Source organism: Dipteris shenzhenensis, chromosome 17, assembly GCF_047967505.1.
Source record: "Dipteris shenzhenensis isolate YYH24624 ecotype China chromosome 17, Dip_SZ_1.0, whole genome shotgun sequence".
NCBI lineage: Eukaryota > Viridiplantae > Streptophyta > Polypodiopsida > Gleicheniales > Dipteridaceae > Dipteris > Dipteris shenzhenensis.
The window spans coordinates 19,798,881-19,805,361 of NC_141612.1; positions in this window are offsets into that span (position 1 = coordinate 19,798,881).

A 6,481-nucleotide genomic window follows, 5' to 3' on the forward strand; every position below is an offset into this window, starting at 1 on the left:
GCATGAAAATCTCTAATGAGAACCCTTAAGGTCCATATCTGCAACCATTGCGCTAGATGTTGGAGTTGTTTTAGTTCTAAACCAAAGAAAATAGTGTTATTTTAAAGATATTTTAGTCGTATTACTCCTTGTGCAATAATTTCTCAACCACTGCACCCATTCTCGGAGCTGTTTTAGTTCCAAGCTAAGGAAAATGTAGACATTTGCAATTTAGTATAGCTTCCTTGCAACCACCACGCTGGTTATTGGAGTTATCATAGTTCTAAGGCACTACGTTGGTTATTAGAACCCCCAATGAAACTTCAATGTCAAAATTTTCCGGTGATGGGAAAAATTTTCATCAAAAAATTCCACCATAATGGAAGTTTTTATGTTCGACGGAAGATTTATGTTGACGGATTCAAATTCGGATTGAAATTCATCGACTAAACTTTCAATCCGTTGATGAAAATCTCAATCCATCGATGAAAAGTTTTTTTCCAATGGTGGAATTTGGGATTCCAGAATCCACTTGGATTTTGGCAAAATATGTGCTTCACAATTTCACACCCAGTTGGCAAGATAAGAAATTCAAGAAGTGCCTTGCCAATTTTCCCCATTATATTATTATCTCAAAAAATAATTTTTTAAACAAGATGAGGTACAAGGTGCTCACTGGTATAGTAAGCAAATAACAATTCTATTGCATATCACCTCGGGGGGCCCACCTAGGAAATGTAACTATACTATGAGAGTTCAAAATGAGGGGGTTTTTTTTTTAACTTATAGAAATATTTTTATAGTAGGCGTAATTTAACACACATTTTTAAAATTAACAGGTAGGGTGAAGTTATTTTCTAAATACTGTCTCATCTAGGATAAGGTGTAAGAGCCCTCACAATTTGTTGATTTGTAGCTCAAAGTTCTACAGTGCTGAACAACCCTCAATCAATTCATTGCACACCCACTGTGAGTCTCTACTTAACCATTTGATATAACATGGAATAGGGAGAAAACAACATGTCTAACTACTTTCTGAACAATGCACTCGCACCTATAGACACACTATGACAATGCTCTCCTTCTTCAACCCTTGTCCTTCCCATCTCTTTCTTCTTCTCCTTCTCCTTATCCTTATCCTTATCCTTCCCCTTCCCCTTCTCCTTCTCCTTCTCCTATCCCTTTCCATCACCTTCTCCTTCTCCTTCTCATTCCATTGTCCCTTCTCCTTCTCCTTCCCATTCCATTTTCCCTTCTCCTTTTTACCATTTTCCTTGCTACCATGGCTTTGAATTCTTGAAATTTGGAAAACACCTGAGATTTTTCTTTCAGAAAGTAGACCCAACAATATCTGTTGTAGTCGTCGATGAAAGTCAAGTAGTAAACTGAACCATTGATGCTGCAGGTCTGTGCAAAACCCCATACATCCGTATGTATCAAATCAAGAATACCTCTTGCTCCATAGGTGCTTCTGACAAAGTTGGTTCACTTTTGTTTGCCAAAGCAACATGCTTTGCAAACTTTTCCAAGAAACTGTAGCTTAGGGATTCCGATTGCCATTCTAATTCCTAAGATCTAGCAAGCTCTTGAAATTGACATGACCATATCTCTTGTGCCATTTTGCGAATAGTGGCATCTATTGCAGTTGAGCTGACATGGCACATAAATCTGGTATTGTAGCTAGCATTTTGTATAAGAGTCCTTCCTTGACTACTTTCCCTACTAGTTGAAATCTTCTGGATTTGTCTCTCATAGTGCATTCTGTAAGAAAAAAATACGTTTGTGCTCAACAGATAATAGGATCTCGTATGCAAGAGAGAAAATTAGATAATATGGAGAATTAAAAATTTGATTACTGTAAAACTGATACAATAGATGGCACTGCCTCCTAGCCATGCGCTCCTATGAGAGAAACTTCCATGGCATGCTGAAAACAATAGAGAACGGAGACTGGATGCTAAGGAATCAGGGTTGTTGTAGCCAGTGATGAAATGGGCTTCACGGGCTTGCTCTTATATAGCCACCAGTTGTAGTCAGTTAGGCTCAATTGGGAGACCAATCTATGGTGGGATTCGTAGTCTTGTGGGCTGGGCCATCTCTCACAATCTACTCGCAAACAGAAATGCACTACCAAATCTTCTTGCTAGAGCCCAAGCTTTGATACCATGTAAGAAAGCAATACAACGTATGTGCTCAACAGATAATAGGATCTCGTATGCAAGAGAGAAAAGCAGATAGTATGGAGAATCAAAAATTTGATTACTGTAAAACTGATACAATAGATGGCGCTGCCTCCCAACCATGCGCTCCTATGAGAGAAGCTTCGATGGCATGCTGGAAATAGTAGAGGACGGAGGCTAGATGCTAAGGAATCAGGGTTGCTGTAGCGAGTGATGAAATGGGCTTCATAGGCTTGCTCTTATATAGCCACCAATCGTAGTTAGTTAGGCTCAATGTACAGAATAAGGGAGAGAGATAGGAGACTCAAGTGCAGCTTTCTTCACAACACACAAAAGAGAGAGGACACAAGGTTGCAGGGTGAAGCCTTTCTTCACTTTTGCACACAACAACAATACAATAGAAGAGGGAAATACCCTATATGTCAAACCCTAGAATACGTGGTTCATATGTGAACCCAAACCAAAAACATACGTGGTAGTCTAACTACACCACGAGTACAACTAACATAGGCGGTGACATAAATGATAGTCATCCAGGAGATATATCGGGGGTAGAGCTTGATATCTCAACACTCCCCCTCAAGCTCAAATCCATCTCATGTACACCAAGCAAGCTTCTAAATCTGCGAAGCTTCTCGGTACCTAATGCCTTCGTAAAAATATTAGCCACCTGCTCCTCAGTGCTGACATAGACAAGATCAATCTCACCAGCTAGAACCTTCTCTCTCACAAAGTGATAATGCACCTCAATGTGCTTTGTTCTAGCATGATAAACTGGGTTATTAGCAAGCATGATGCTGCTAATGTTGTCACAATGAATGACAACTGCTGCATGAATTGACTGTCCCATATCTGCAAGTAGCTTCCGTAACCAAGCTACCTCACATGCAGCCATTGCTGCACCCCTGTACTCAGCCTCTGTGCTCGACAAGGCAACTGTTGGCTGCTTCTTGCTGCTCCAACTGATGGCACCACTCCCAAGGGAAAACATAAAACCACTAGTAGATCTCCTGTCTGAGACACTACCAGCCCAGTCAGCATCTGTGTATCCATGTACCTGTAATGCACACCCAGCTTCATAAAACAGTCCATAATGCAATGTGGACTTCACATACCGCAGTATGCGCCTAGCCGCATCCAAATGTGGCTTCCTCGGTGCCTGCATAAACTGACTCACCAGCCCCACAGCATAGCTCAAATCTGGTCTGGTTATAGTCATGTAAATCAAGCTACCTACTATGCGCTTGTACATAGTAATATCTTCAAGAAGCTCACCTGTCTCTGCATTGAGCTTCACATTTTGCTCCAATGGAACAGAGATAGGCTTACAGCCTGTCATCCCATATTTGGACAACATGTCCAAACCGTATTGCCTTTGCAACAGCCATATCCCACTCGGGGATCTAATAACCTCAATGCCCAAGAAGTAACGCAGCTCTCCCAAATCCTTCATCTCAAATTTCTGCTTCAACAGCAGCTTCACTTCATTAATGTCTGCATCACTATCACCTGTAATAATCAAGTCATCAACATAGATGACTACAAGCACAATCCCTCTGTTTGTCCTTTTCACATAAAGTGAAAAATCTGAATTGGAAATCTGAAATCCAATAGTGATAAGATATTGCCCTATCTTGTCTGACCATGCCCTCGGCGCCTGTTTTAAGCCATACAAGGCTTTGCGCAACCTGCATACAAAATCAGGGTGTGAATTATCCTCATAACCTTCTGGCTGCATCATATAAACCTCTTCCTGCAAATCACCATGCAAGAAGGCATTTTTCACATCCATCTGATGCAAAGACCATCCCTTTGCAGCAGCCATAGCAATTACTGCTCTCACGGTTGCCATCCTTGCAACTGGGCTGAAAGTTTCCTCATAGTCAATTCCATATGTCTGCGTAAAACCTTTGGCAACCAATCTTGCCTTGTACCTGCTAACAGACCCATCAGCATTATGCTTTACTTTGTAAACCCACTTGCTGCCAATAGCCTTCTTATCATGAGGCAAAGGCATCAAATCCCAAGTGTGGTTTGCATCCAAGGCAGCCATCTCTTCATCCATAGCTGCTTCCCAATTTTTATGCCCTGCTGCATCCTCAAAACATGTGGGCTCTGGCTCCTCTAGAACCTTGACCATATAAGCATAGTGATGTGCTGTATACCCATCATATCTCAGCCTATCAACTGGATACTTAATACGAGTGGACCTCCGTACAACTGGATCAGTTGCAGGAGTCTTTAAATCATGCCTGCTTTTCCTTGCACCAGGTGTAACAACAGAAGGAATCCCAAGTTCCTCATCAAGGCTCATTTCAGAGCCGCTTGACTCTCCATCAACATGAGAGCTACCAGCAGACACATCAAACACTGGAGCATGGTCTACTTTTTCTTTTCCCTTATGTGATACCTGCACAACACTATCAGGGCTGCCATGTGAATTCACTAGATCTCAATCTCCCTGTCCATGCATTAGATCCACTAGTAGAGGACTCTCTGGGTCCACTCAAGGCTTGAGATTGCTGCTCTGCATTTATTGCAGCATTCCCATTTCCTGCATCTGCATCTGCATCTCCTACCATAACAGTTGGTGCATACCAGCTGCTCATTTCATCAAAAACAACATCTCTGCTCACTTGCATTTTGCGGGTGGAAGGGTTATAACAGCGATACCCTTTCTGGTGCAGAGCATATCCAATAAAGATGCATTTTTTTGCCTTTGGATCCGGCTTTGTTCTCTTCTCATCAGGAACATGAACATAAGCTATGCAACCAAATACCTTCAAGTGAGAAATATCTGGTTTTTGGCCTGTATACATTTCTTCAGGCGTCATGCTATGGACAGCTGCAGTGGGGGTTCTGTTCATAATATAAACAGCAGTTGCTACTGCTTCAGCCCAAAAATAATCAGGCATGTTTTTCTCATTTAGGATCGCCCGTCCTACTTCTGCAATATGCCTGTTCTTCCTTTCTGCAACCCCATTCTGCTGAGGGGTAGACCTGCATGAGTACTTCCTTTGAATTCCCTGTTCTTTCAGATATTCACAAAATTCTTCTGAAAAGTACTCTCCCCCTCCATCAGATCTTAGCACTTTAATATGCACACCTTTCTCTTTTTCAACCATGGCCTTAAAAGCCTTGAAATGGCTGAACACTTCACTTTTGTGCTTCATAAAATAAATCCACACCTTCCTAGTGTAGTCATCAATAAACGTCACATAATAATGGCATCCACCAATAGAAGCAGCTTTGGTTGTCCAAACATCTGAATGGATCACTTCCAAAGGTCTTCTGCTCACCTTAGCATTTTTGGGAAATGCATGTCTGGCCTGCTTACCCATTTGGCATGCTTCACATACCTTTTGCATTCCCTCAACTCTGAATTTAGGCAAACCTGCAACAATGTTTTTTGTTTGCATAGATTTCAGCCTTTGTATATTCACGTGCCCAATGCGCTTGTGCCATATCTTAATATATGCAATGACACCTCTCCCATGCGCAAACATAGCAGCTTTCACCTCAGGCATATCAACATCCAAGGTGAACATTCTGCCATTTTTGTTGCCTTTTGCAACCAAGCGGCACTTATTTTTCAAGTCCTCAACAAAGCATCCATCAGGATTAAATCTAACCTGCAGACCTTGCTCAACCATCTGGCCAACTAAAACCAAGTTCTTAGTGATTTTTGGAACATGAAGTACATCTGCCAAGTACTTCGTTTTGCCATCCTGCATAGCCAATGGCACTTTACCAACCTGCGTAATTGGGTGCGCAGTATCATCACCTGCTTCAACATAACCTAGCTTATCCAAATTTCTAACATCATGAAACCACTCACCATGACTGGTCATGTGGTTAGAGGCACCTGAATCAACATACCAAACATCATTGCAAGCTGTAGCATCTCCTGACATGGAGTTAACCATATGCTGCATCACAAAAAGGTGCTCATTTCTGTCGTCACCATGCCCACTTGATGATGCATAGTTGCTTTGCTGCAACTTCCCACTTTTGATGTCATTCTACTTTTTATAGCATGTATTCTCCTTGTGTCTAGGCTTTCCACAATAATAGCATTCTGTGCTGCTATTTACTTGCTGGTTCCTTTGCCATGAACCACGGCCTCTTTGGCTCCCCCTGCCTCTAGAACTACCACGTCCTCCTCCATAGGACTGGTTTTCCTGTTGTTGCTGTTGGTTCTGATTTCCTGCACGGCCACCAAGACGGCCTCTTCCTCTACCCCTGCCTCTACCTGTATTCGAGTAGAAAGTAGTCTCTTGAGAAGTTGAGGTGGCTGAACCACCATTCCTTTGCTCTTCACT